Raw genomic sequence first — 12,594 nt, forward strand, 5'->3', positions numbered from 1 at the left:
GGTAGGTAGGAATGAGCTGGGGTGGGCGAGGATTTGTGAGCGTGAAGGAGAGAATGTTGTGGTCAGAGAGTGGAAGCGGTGAGTTGTTTAGGTGGGAGATTGAACAGAGCCGGCAGAAGACCAGATCAAGGGTGTTACCGTCCTTATGTGTCTCAGAGGTTGAAAGCTGTGAGAGGCCTAGAGAGGTGGTTAGTGATAGAAGCTGGGATGCAAATGTGGAATTAGGGCTGTTAATGGGGATGTTGAAGTCTCCCAGGATGAGGGTTGGTAGTTCTGAGGACATGAAGTGTGGCAGCCAGGCTGAAAAGTGGTCAAGGAAGAGGGTGGGTGAGCCTGGGGGCCGGTATATGACCGCTACCCTGAGGGAGAGGGGACGGAAGAGCCTGATGGTGTGGACCTCAAAAGAAGGGAATAAGAGTGATGGGACTAGGGGGATGACCTGGAAAGTGCATTGTGGGGACAGGAGTATGCCAACTCCACCACCAGGTCTGTTTGTGGGTCTCGGGGAGTGAGAGAATTGTAAGCCACCGTAGGAAATGGCAGCAGGAGAGACAGTGTCAGAATCCTGAATCCAGGTTTCAGTGAGGGCCAACAGATTAAGAGAGTTGTTCAGAAAGTAGTTGTGTAGGAAAGGAAGCTTGTTACAAGCAGACCGTGGATATATATAAAACATATATATATAAAACATATATATAAAACAATATAAAACATAAAAGCACTCTAATGCAATATGAAGCATAGAGGCACCCAATATATTGCATAGAAGCCATATGGTGCAGAGAAACACTCAATGTAATGCATAGAGGCAGTCTGATGCAATATGATGTACAGAGGCCCACAATATAAAGCATGGAAACGCTATAATGCAATCTAAAGCATAGATGCTCAATATAATCCGTAGACCCAACCGTTGCTCTCAATCCTGTTGAGTGGTGTGATTTTCTTTCTTTACCTTTCCCTCTGTGTCTCTACGGCTAGGGCCATGAGCTGCCACTCTGAACGGAACATCTCATTTGTCAGCCTGACCCCACCTGAAGGAGCTAATTACTGAGCTGCAGCTGGAGGGCCTTCATGGAGACACTGTGCTGCATTAACCCCCTGTGTCCTCCTATGGATAGAGTAGTTAAGTCGAACCATGAGATGTAACCTGGACATATGGCCTTATTATAGCCTAGAGGTGCAAGGCTTATCTGCATATATGTGAACAAATACCTCATCACCTGAGCAGCTTTCAGCACAAAGGCATGAGACTAGCATCCGTCCAGAGGCCTAGGCCATCAACAGCATTCCACCGTGCACTTACCTGTGCTGGCTCCATACCTGCTAGAAAACAGGGGGAGCTGGTAATGCCGAGTGCCCACCATGGAGGGAAGCGGAGTCCCGTCAGGCATGCTGCATTACTGCCAATGATTTCTTCTCCTGTGCCCCACGAGATCCAGGAAACTCGCCCGTTGCCTGTCTCGTTCTGCACAACCGCGTTCTACAGCGGAACGCACGCCGACCTGCTCTGGCATTACCGGAGGAGCGACGCCTTCTTCTCCCCCGATTTCCGTAAGTAGCAGTGGCTTGCAGGCCGGCGTCAGAGCCGAGAGCCTCGACTGTGGGAGGAAGCGGCTCTACCCAGGAGCCTCGTCCGCACCCTGGTCTCTGTGGCTGAGGGACCCCCCTAGGAGGGTTTCAGCCCCGGGCTGCTTGACAGGGGGAAGGTTTGGCCCAGCCGCCCGATCCCCCTGGGCCCGTCAAACGTTCACCTTCTATCTTCACTCCTCCTGGAGCAACCTCTCCTATGACCGTCCCCTTTGGGACAGGAAAAACACTGGAGGCTGGAGGGACCTTTTAACCTCTCTGTGATCCTGTCCCGCTATAGGTCAAGGGAGGACTTCCTCCATGGTGTTGTCCAGAGGGACGAAATGGAAAACATGAATATTTCAATGTGAAGCGAAAAAAAGAGAAATATGCAGCACTCCAGTCTTGGACCCGTAGAAGCGAGTAATCGCGAAATGGCCGTTGTCCGGCACCTCCCTCCCCTAGCATTCCTCTAACATCCTGCATGTCCACTTAACTATTGATGGAATTTATGTGAAATAAAGACGCACAGTTTTTCAGCTATATCGGTGAGTGCTGCATATTTCTCCTTTTTTCGCTTCACATTGAAATAGATCTGTGGCTGACACCGCTGAACCCACAGCCAGGCATGGTTGTGTGTGACAATGGCTGGAACCTGGTGGCTGGTCTGTGGCGATGCGAGCTCACACATGTGCCATGGCTGGCTCATGCGCTTAATCTCATTAGTCAATGTTTTCTGAAAAGCGACACAGAGCTGACAGATCTGCTAGAAAAGTACAACTCTCTGCGTACCCATTTTGAAAGTCATCTCCATCTTCATCCGCCCTTGCTGTGCCTCAGCGGCGCTTGCAGCTTCTGGCTCACTGACTGGTGTGTGATGTCCTCAGGGGATGGAACTCTACACTGCAGATGTTGGAAAGGATTTGTGAGCAGAAGAGGGCATTTGGTGACTAATCTACCAGCATCAACAAGGTTGTCGGTAATCAGTTCTGACTTCACACATAAGATCTCAGGAGTGGACATGGATTTCAGACATATGTGCCATCCTCCAAAACTTTGAGGAATCCACCAAGTTGGTGGTTATTTATATAGAGCAAACATATTTTCAGTTTAACAGTTTCAAGCACAACAGTCCTAAGTAATAACGACAACAATATTACAATAATTAAACCAAAATAAAATGACTCTGCTCGTGACAGCTTGCAGTCTACACTAAGTAACAACTATATCAATAATTAACCCCCAAAAATGCAATCCTGCTCGTGACAACTTACAATTTACAATGAGGTGGGGGAGATAAAAACTACAGGGGTATATTTACAAGAATGTATTTACAACTAGCTGAAGAGCCCGGCGCTGCCTGGGCATAGTTACTAACTGTGGTTAGTTATAGCAAATTATAATTATCCTCCATCCCATAGTCCCGTGCCCATATACCCATCGTACATAACCACTATCCCATAGGCCTGTGCCCATATACCTGTAGTACATATCCTCCATCCCATAGTCCAGTGCCCATATACCCATCACACATCCTCCATCCCATAGTCCCGTGCCCATATACCCGTCATACATATCCTCCATCCCATAGTCCAGTGCCCATATACGCATCACACATCCTCCATCCCATAGTCCCGTGCCCATATACCCGTCATACATATCCTCCATCCCATAGTCCAGTGCCCATATACCCATCACACATCCTCCATCCCATAGTCAACCATTATGACATCATAATGAGCGGCAGGGCTTGCAACCTATGATGACATCAGCGTCGCCATGGCAACCATTATGACATCATAATGAGGGGCGGGGCTTGACATGCACACACTCTTTCCCCATTATGTAGATAGGGGCATTATGACATCATAATGAGGGGCGAGGCTTGACACGCACACTCTTTTTCCACATTATGTAGATAGGGGCACAATTATTTGGTAAATTGGAATGCGCAGGGTTAAAATTTCACCTCACAACATAGCTTAGGACGCTCTCGGGGTCCAGACATGTGACTGTGCCAAATTTTGTGGCTGTAGCTGCGATGGTGCGGATGCCTATCCCGGACATACACACACACACACATACATACATACACACTTTGAGCTTTATATATAAGATGATGTTTTTACAATGATATTACTGAGGTTAGTCGAAAGTCGTGGAGGCCTGAGGACAAGGAGGAGGAGATCATGGTCAGTCGTACTCTTGGTAAGGACACGGAAGTATTGACTGTTAGCAGTCTTACACGCATGGCTGAGTTTATGTTACGCTGCTTTTCCCGTCACCCTTGCATTTTCAAAATTTTGCTTGATGGGCAATACTGATTGGTGACACTTATAGACCCACGCTACAAGGAGAACTTTATATCTCTTATTCCAGAGGCAGACAGGTGTACTAAAATGTTGGAGGACCAGAGGGCCCTTCTTGCGGAATTATTAAAAAAATTCCCATATGAAAACGCTGACAGCAGAGGTCTCAGTTCATTGGCGAAGCAAGGAGTACAGGTGAGAGAGACACAACTCCAATCCAGCAGACGCAGTGGTACACTGGCAAAGTTCGGGGAGAGTTTTCTCAGACCATCCCATCGCCCTGACCCCGAGGCACGGGGGACTCTCACAAAGAGTGCAAAGTTTGGGAAAATGCTGCGGGAGTACCTTGCTGACCGCACAAACGTCCTCTGTCATTCCTCTGTGCCTTATAATTATTGGTTATCCACGCTGAACACGTGGCATGAACTTGCTCTCTCTACTGCGCACGTGCGTGGTACTCATGGTCAAGGAACGCACAGCGCCTCGCTCTCTGGTGGTCAGTGGGCACACAGCGCCTCGCTCTCTGGCAGTATCACTTTTAGTGGCGGGAGCCAACGGGAACAGCCCTTTGCAGCGCCAGTGCTCTAAGGATGGAGCACACTGCTCAGCCTCCTATGCGCTGCTTGTCCACGCCAAAAATCTCTGCTGTCATGCCCGCTTTCTCTTAAGCTGGCCCCCTGCCTCTAGGTCACTGGGTCTGTCCGTCTGCTACAGTTTGACGCGGCGTTGGCACTTTGGGTGCGTAGTGCACTGCCCCCCTTGCTGCTCACACGCTCACAGCTGGGGACTCACTCCTACTTTGCATTTTTTTCCTCAGCTTCCGGACAGGTTCCCTGTCTAAACATGCCCCCTCTTCCTGGGTAATGGGGTCTGTCCGTTCCCCTATTCCTTCCCCTGGGAAATAGGGGACGCAGCCTTGACAATTGCAGACCCGATGCAGCACATGTACCCGCAGCCCGGTCATCCTGACCCCGTACATATCTGGCCAATCAGTTCTTTAATGCAAGCATCATTACATCCAGAACAGTTTCATTTTGAAGGACTTTGTGGCTCATATCAATCCACAAGATGACACTAGTCATCTTGTCTCCTAGTCTCCAGCATCCATACTACCCAGTTGCACACAGTATGTTATCTGCCTCACTAGAGACAACAAAACAATGGACTTGTTCTTTGCCAATGTGAGAGGGGCATATGCCTCGTCAGCCCTACCGCACCTTGGAAGATCGGATCACAACCTAGAGCACCTCCAACCCGTGTACAAGCCACTTGTACAGAGAACCTGCTGTCACTCGCACAGTGAGGATATGGACTGTCCTCAGTGATGATGCTCTGAGAGACTGCTTTGAAACAACCACTTGGGAAGTGCTGCAAGATTCATATGGTGATGACATGGATGGTCTCACACACTGTATAACAGACTACATTAATTTCTGTGTAGACAACATGGTACCCACAAAAGTAGTGAGGTGCTTCTCTAACAATAAACCAGGGATCAGCCCCGGAATAAAGGCTCTTTTCAAAGAGAAGTTGGCCTTCAGATCAGGTGACAAGGGCAGGCTGAGAGAGGTGCAGAAAGATCTGAGGAATCTAATCAGGCAGGGAAAGGCTAATTATAAGACAAAGATTGAACTGAAATTGTCACAGAAAAGGATTCATGAAGTCTGGGAGGGTCTAAAGCCTATGTCTGGGCATAGACAGACTGTCACCAGGATGGTTGTAGATAAAGAGGGGCTTAATGAACTTAATCTATTCTTTAACAGATTTAATCACACACTGGCTGCTCCTGCCCCTGCATATCATTCACACCTCTCTGCTACAATAACCTCACCCCCTGCTGCAACTTGTCAACTGAGCCAGGGTCTGTTCTTCACAAGTACCCAGGTTGCAAAAGAACTGGATAAGATCAAAGTTTTGAAGGCTGCAGGTCCTGACGGTGTTGAGGTAGGGCTAAATTAACCCTTCACGGTTGAGCCAGTGATTTCCAAATTAATTCACAGGGCGTTGCTAGCAACTGGGAATGACCACACGGAGACGGGGGTCTCTGTACGGGAGGATCGAGGCAGATCACTGAGCCCCTTTACTGAATCTCACATTACATAGCATTCTGCTTAATTATGCAAAGTATACCGCTACCAATAGAATCGTAATACATGTAAGCCAATAGTATTGCAAGAGAATCAGAATATGTCCCTAGCTGCGTGACGTAGAATATAGAACAATAGCACATTCTTTTAGGGTCTCATCTCATATCTCATATCTTGTACAAGCTGGAACAGTCTGGCTTCATAACAGCCGTGAACTTTCATCTAGTTAAGTTACAAAATTTAACTCGTAAACAGCAAAATGGCGTCGCAAGCACAAAAATGGATCCCGGAGAACAAGATGTCCTGTACATCTGAATACTGTACTTCACAATTCCCCCCTAGATAAATTTTGATAACACATATGCAGCATCAGAGGTGCTATCCCAAGCTAACAGCTTGAGGGGTACTGGTCTTCACATGACTGATGCCGTGTTACCAGTCATGGCTGTCGCGGCGCACCCGTCCCCCCCTGTATACTGCAGTTCACAAATAACAATTTTTGATGCCGGTGGTGGAGATCTTTTGTAGGTAGCCATGCGCTTGGCTTCAACATCTTCATCAAGTAGCCTTTTAAGATCGGTGTAGAGAAGAGCAGGGGCAACGACACCTTTGGTATCATCATTATCTGGCTTAGTGCAGAATTTCCTAATACATACAGAAATACACCAAAGAACAAGTTTTAGTATCACATATACAACAAGGATACAGGCAGCAATGTGTAACAAGCTCTGTAAGATCCCAGCTCTCCAGCCCCCAATTCCCTTAAACCAATTGGCTGGATTGAGAAAGGAGAAGGTGTCTGACCACCAACTGTCCTTAGTACGATCATTGTCTTTATCGTATTGATCTCTGAGTCTTTGAATGTCTTCTAACTTTAACTTCATAGTACTGTTAGGATCTATATAATGACAGCAAGCGGGTCCAATGACCTGACACATACCACCTTGTGCTGCTGTTAAGTAGTCCAGCACTATAGTTTGTTGATTAGTGACTATAATAAGTTGATTTTGGACAGCAACAGTAGTGTTAAGTATGTCCAATATATCCCAAATTTGATCATCTAGATAATCTGTGGCCCTAACCAATTTATCCCACATTTGTGTAATCATAGGGTAAATGAAAATGGAACTGACAATTTTATTGGCCACACTCATCTGTACTATATGTGGTCTCCCTGAAGGGCGGGGTGAATTGTCCGCAGCTCTTTTGTATAATAATAATAATAATAATAATAATCTTTATTTATATAGCGCCAACATATTCCGCAGCGCTTTACAATTTAACAGTTTCAAAACACAAGTCATAAGTAACAACGCTAACAATGCAATAATTAAAGCAAAATAAGACGAAATAAGACGACCCTGCTCGTGAGAGCGTACAATCTACAATGAGGTGAGGGAGATACAGAGTACAGGTGTGTATTTACAATGGTGTATTTACAATGAAGGTCCAGCCATCTTGCAGGAGTGAAGGATGGATGGAGATAGTGAATGGGCTACGCACGCACACTTACACAGAGATTGACTTTGATTAGTGAATGTGATAGGCCGCTCTGAACAGGTGTGTTTTGAGGGAGCACCTAAAACTATGCAAATTGTGGATAGTCCTGATTTCTTGGGGTAGAGCATTCCAGAGGATAGGAGCAGCACGGGAGAAGTCTTGGAGTCGGGATTGGGAGGTACGGATTAGTGCAGAGGTTAGTCGAAAGTCGTTTGCAGAGCGCAGCGATCGGCTAGACCGATAGACAGAAATGAGAGAAGAGATGTAAGGGGGTGCCGCACTGTGGAGAGCTTTGTGGGTGAGAACAAGTACTTTGAATTGGATCCTATAATGAATGGGCAGCCAATGTAAGGACTGGCGAAGAGCGGACGCGTCTGAGTACCGATTACCCAGATGGACGATCCTGGCTGCTGCATTGAGTATGGACTGGAGAGGGGATAGTCGAGTGACGGGGAGGCCAATTAATAGAGCGTTGCAGTAATCCAGGCAAGAGTGGATCAATGCAACAGTGAGGGTTTTTGTTGTTTCCATAGTGAGAAAAGGGCGGATTCTAGAGATGTTCTTTAGGTGTAAGCGGCAAGAGCGGGCAAGGGATTGTATATGGGATGTAAAGGAGAGATTGGTGTCAAACATAACACCCAGACAGCGCACCTGCTGCCGGGGTGTTATTGTGGTACCACCCACGGAGAAGGAAATGTCAGATTTAAGGAGGTTAGTAGACGGCGGGAGCAGAAGAAGTTCAGTTTTGGAGAGGTTGAGTTTCAGATAGAGAGCGGACATGATATAGGAGACTACGGACAGTAACTGGCGTTCTGTAGTACAGCGGGGGTAAGGTCGGGGGAAGACGTGTATAGTTGTGTGTCATCAGCATAAAGATGGTACTGAAAGCCAAATCTGCTGATGGTCTGTCCAATTGGGGCCGTGTAGAGAGAGAAAAGAAGGGGGCCAAGGACTGAGCCCTGAGGTACCCCGACAGCAAGAGGAAGAGGAGATGACGTGGAGCCAGAGAACAAAACACTGATATAATGTATGTTTGGGTATAGCCTGTGTATCCAACTGTTTGTTCGGAATAACTAAGGTGGCCGGGGTCAAGCGACCCAGAGAACAAGTACCTCTTACCCCTACTGGCAACCATTTATAAGCATTGTCTCCACATACCCAGATCATGTCATCAGTTAAATCCCATAGGGCTGAATGTTGCAGTACCAATCTATAAGTTAAGTCTATGAATGCAGATGCATTCTGAAGCATACACCAAGCTGGAGATTGTCCTAAAGGACTACAATCACCTACATCGGGATTTCCACAAGTGGGGGTTCCTGGCACATATTCAGAGGACTCATTACAAGATATATTGCCAGAAATACTGGCACAGGTTTCGTTAGAACCCTGGGGAAACAAATTAGAAAATTCCCATGACGTGTTATGTAACCTTCTTTCTAGCAACATTGGTTTGAAGGCATCAGTAGAGTGTGAAGTTACATTGAAACTGACTTGTAGACCATACGTTGGAACTTGCCCCAGATTGGTTAGACTAGTCTTATTCTTAGGGACCCAAGCCCCCCCTTTGTAGGCCAAATATTGAAGTTGTGTATTACTTCCTGAAAGGTTACCTTGCCACCAGGGGTATCCCACCCATCCCACAATAGGTATACCAACAGTTAAATTCCATAATTTAGCATTATCTGTGGCACTATTAGCGAGTGTGTCAGAACAGTCAGTCCAAGCAAATAACTCCTCGGGTGGAACAGGGATAGCCAAAAAGGGGATGCTTGTGGCTGACACTGGTGAATACGTGCAGATCCAACAGTCTGCCAGAGACTGGGAATTGTCCAACAAAGCTCTCAGTAATTTTTCATGATGTTGTATAAACTTATTATTCAAGGACGTTGGGGAATTTAGGCTGTCCCATGCGGTTACCAATAATAACATGGAAAATGCGAAAGTCCAAAACATTATGCCCCTTCATTTGCTATTGGCTTGTTGGGTGATGAGGAGGACTTCATAGGGACCGTCATACAAAGGTTCTAGTCCGTGCTTCCTGACATGCCTTTTCACGACTACCAAATCACCAGGCTTCAGGTTATAGCAGGTGTCGGTTTCTGCTGAATCTGGAAAAGAAGAGGAAACTAGAACATGGGGACATGGGTGTTAGTAAAAAATCTTGCTAAGCTGAATAACATATTGAACAGCACGGTCAGTTTCTTCTGATAACTGCTGAGGCTGGAAATTTGCAACTGGGGGCCTAGCACCAAACAATATCTCATATGGGGACAGGCCATATTTTACAATAGGGGTAGTACGAATATGGTATAGTACAATGGGTAGGAGCTCTGGCCATGGAGCCGTAGTCTCCTGCATCATTTTGGTCAATTGTCCCTTCAGTGTGCCATTCAACCTCTCAACTTTCCCACTGGATTGTGGGTAGTAGGGAGTATGGAGGGCTACAGTGGATCCAAGCATTGTCAAAACTTCTTGGTACACATGAGAAGAAAAGGCCGGACCTTGGTCACTTTCAACAACTTCTGGAACCCCATATCTGCATATAACTTCCATCACCAGTTTCTTCGCTGTGGTCTTTGCAGTCATGTTGGTAACAGGGAATGCTTTCGGCCAACTGGAGAACCGGGGCCCAGTAGAATTTTTGCACCAGTGCGAGGGCCTGATTCTTTCCTCGATGTGTAGGCCCATGTGCCCATATGGCAATAGCAGGGTACATCCGCTTAGGGAGACACACGAGTTGGTCCTTTTTCCAGAGACCATTATCCATACGTGCCCCATCAGTCTTCCATTGCTTCACCCCTTCCTTTGGAGACATTCTCTGCATCGTCATTAAGCGGTCTCACGGGGTTCGACAGAAAACTTCAGTCTGTTGTAGATCCTCAGGTTCTTGTAGGGTCAGTGCTTCTTGTAACTGTTTACGCTAAGAGCGTGTGGTCACCACAGTTGGTATGGTTGGTTCAACGGGTTACAGAGCGACGGCTTTTGCTTGCATATCCGCAAATGCGTTGCCAACAGTCTGTGGTCTGGTCCTAGGACCGTGCACCTTAACTTTGATAATGGCCAACTGAGTAGGTAATTTGATCGAGTCCATGAAGGTTTTAACAGCTTCAGCATTTTTCACTGGGGTTCCGGCAGTAGTAATAAACCCTCGATTGGCCCATAGAGCCCCAAAATCGTGAGCAATACCAAATGCATACCGTGAATCCGTGTATATATTAGCCCGTCTGTTCATGGCCAAAGTACATGCAGTAGACAGAGCCCGGAGTTCTGCTTCTTGTGCTGACTGTGAGGGCGGGAGCGCAGCTGTGTGCACTACAGTGTCCTCTGTGGTAACAGCATATCCCGAGTGGAATCTACCAAACTCGTCAGCATATCTTGAACCATCCGTGTATAACACCAGATCAGGATTTGGGAGTGGATTCTCACTGACATTTGGTGGAGTAGCTGTTTCTTCAGTCAGAAGTTGGGAACAGTCATGTTGGAGGTAATCCTCATCACTGCCATCTTTCCTTATAGTTCATTATACCGTCTTTCAAGGCGTTGTAAAGGGGTTGCATTATGCGGGATGCATCCGGTATCCACTGACAAAAATAAATACATAGTCCAAGAAAACGCTGGAGTTCAATTTCATCTTTTGGGATAGGAAGGGAGCTGACAGCTATTTTTCTTTCTTCTGCGAGGTGTCTGGCACCCTGAAGGAGACAGTGACCCAAGAATATCACTTGACCAAGGCAGAAGTGAAGTCTCGAGGCCGAAACTCGACAGTTCAGTGCTTCCAGATGCTTAAGGAGGCTAGCAATGGCAGAAATGGCAAAAGACACCTGCTCATATTTTTTTTTTTTTTTTGCAAACTGGTTGGGATTGTCTTAGGCCCCTTGTGGCATAACTGTCCATATTAACTGTCGGCCCTGATAAGTGAATGCAAATAGAAACTGGCAGTCTGGGTGTAACGGAATGCTAAAGAAGGCATTGGTAAGATCAATAACTGTAAACCAAGCAGCATCCTGGGGTATTTGGGACAAAAGAGTATGAGGATTAGGCACCAGGTTTGAGAAACACTTTTACTGGTTCTACAGGCATTTTCCCTATATCAATTGACCCTTTTGACCAGAGTTTAGATAGTATCTCTGAGAGGTATGGGGTGAGTCGTTGATCCTCAGGCAATATTGGGAGTGGATCTGAGCCTATCAGGGCCATCATAACAGTAGGAAGGGCATGCAAAATACAGATTTCCTCACTGTCTTCATCTACATAGGGATTATATAACAAAAAAAACATCTGACCATCATCTTGGAATTGTATTCCGGAGCGGAACTGTGATAATTAATCTACCCCTAGTAAATTTACTGGACATGTGGGAGAGATCACGAACTGAGCAGTAACGAGAATTAGCAGGGAGGGGCCGAGGAGCAAGATTCCCACTAGCTGAAGTCTGAAGAAGGGGGGCGAGAGTTTGCTGTGTGGGCTGAAGGGCACACTGTGTGCTCGCAGCTGCGGTGGGGGCTAGAGGCTGCTGTTTGCTCTTTTTTTTTTTTTTTTTCTCTCTCTCTCTCTCCTGAACAGAGCAGGTTAAAGTCTGAAAACTTTTTTTTACTTTCAATGCATCAGCCGGGGTGGAATTCTCAACGTCAAGTCTAACTGAAATTATTGCCTCTTTCAATTCGGGTCTGAGGCCGGACATCAAAGCTGCCACAAAAAGATATGTATGGGCTTCATTATACAGTGAGCATCCTGGGGTATTTGGGACAAAAGAGTATGAGGATTAGGCACCAGGTTTGAGAAACACTTTTACTGGTTCTACAGGCATTCTCCCTATATCATTTGACCCTTTTGACCAGAGTTTAGATAGTATCTCTGAGAGCTATGGGGTGCGTCATTGATCCTCAGGCAATATTGGGGGTGGATCTGGGCCTATCAGGGCCATCATAACTGTAGGAAGGGCATGCAAAATACAGATTTCCTCACTGTCTTCATAACGTAAGAGCCATCTGACCATCATCTTGGAATTATATTCCGGAGCGGAACTGTAATAATAAATCTGCCCCTAGTAAATTTACTGGACGTGTGGGGGAGATTACAAACTGAACAGTAACCTTGGGAAAAGGTCCCACAGAAATAGGGTTTATAAA

This window comes from Dendrobates tinctorius, unplaced genomic scaffold (assembly GCF_039654945.1).
Source record: "Dendrobates tinctorius isolate UK_male_01 unplaced genomic scaffold, ASM3965494v1 ptg000038l, whole genome shotgun sequence".
NCBI lineage: Eukaryota > Metazoa > Chordata > Amphibia > Anura > Dendrobatidae > Dendrobates > Dendrobates tinctorius.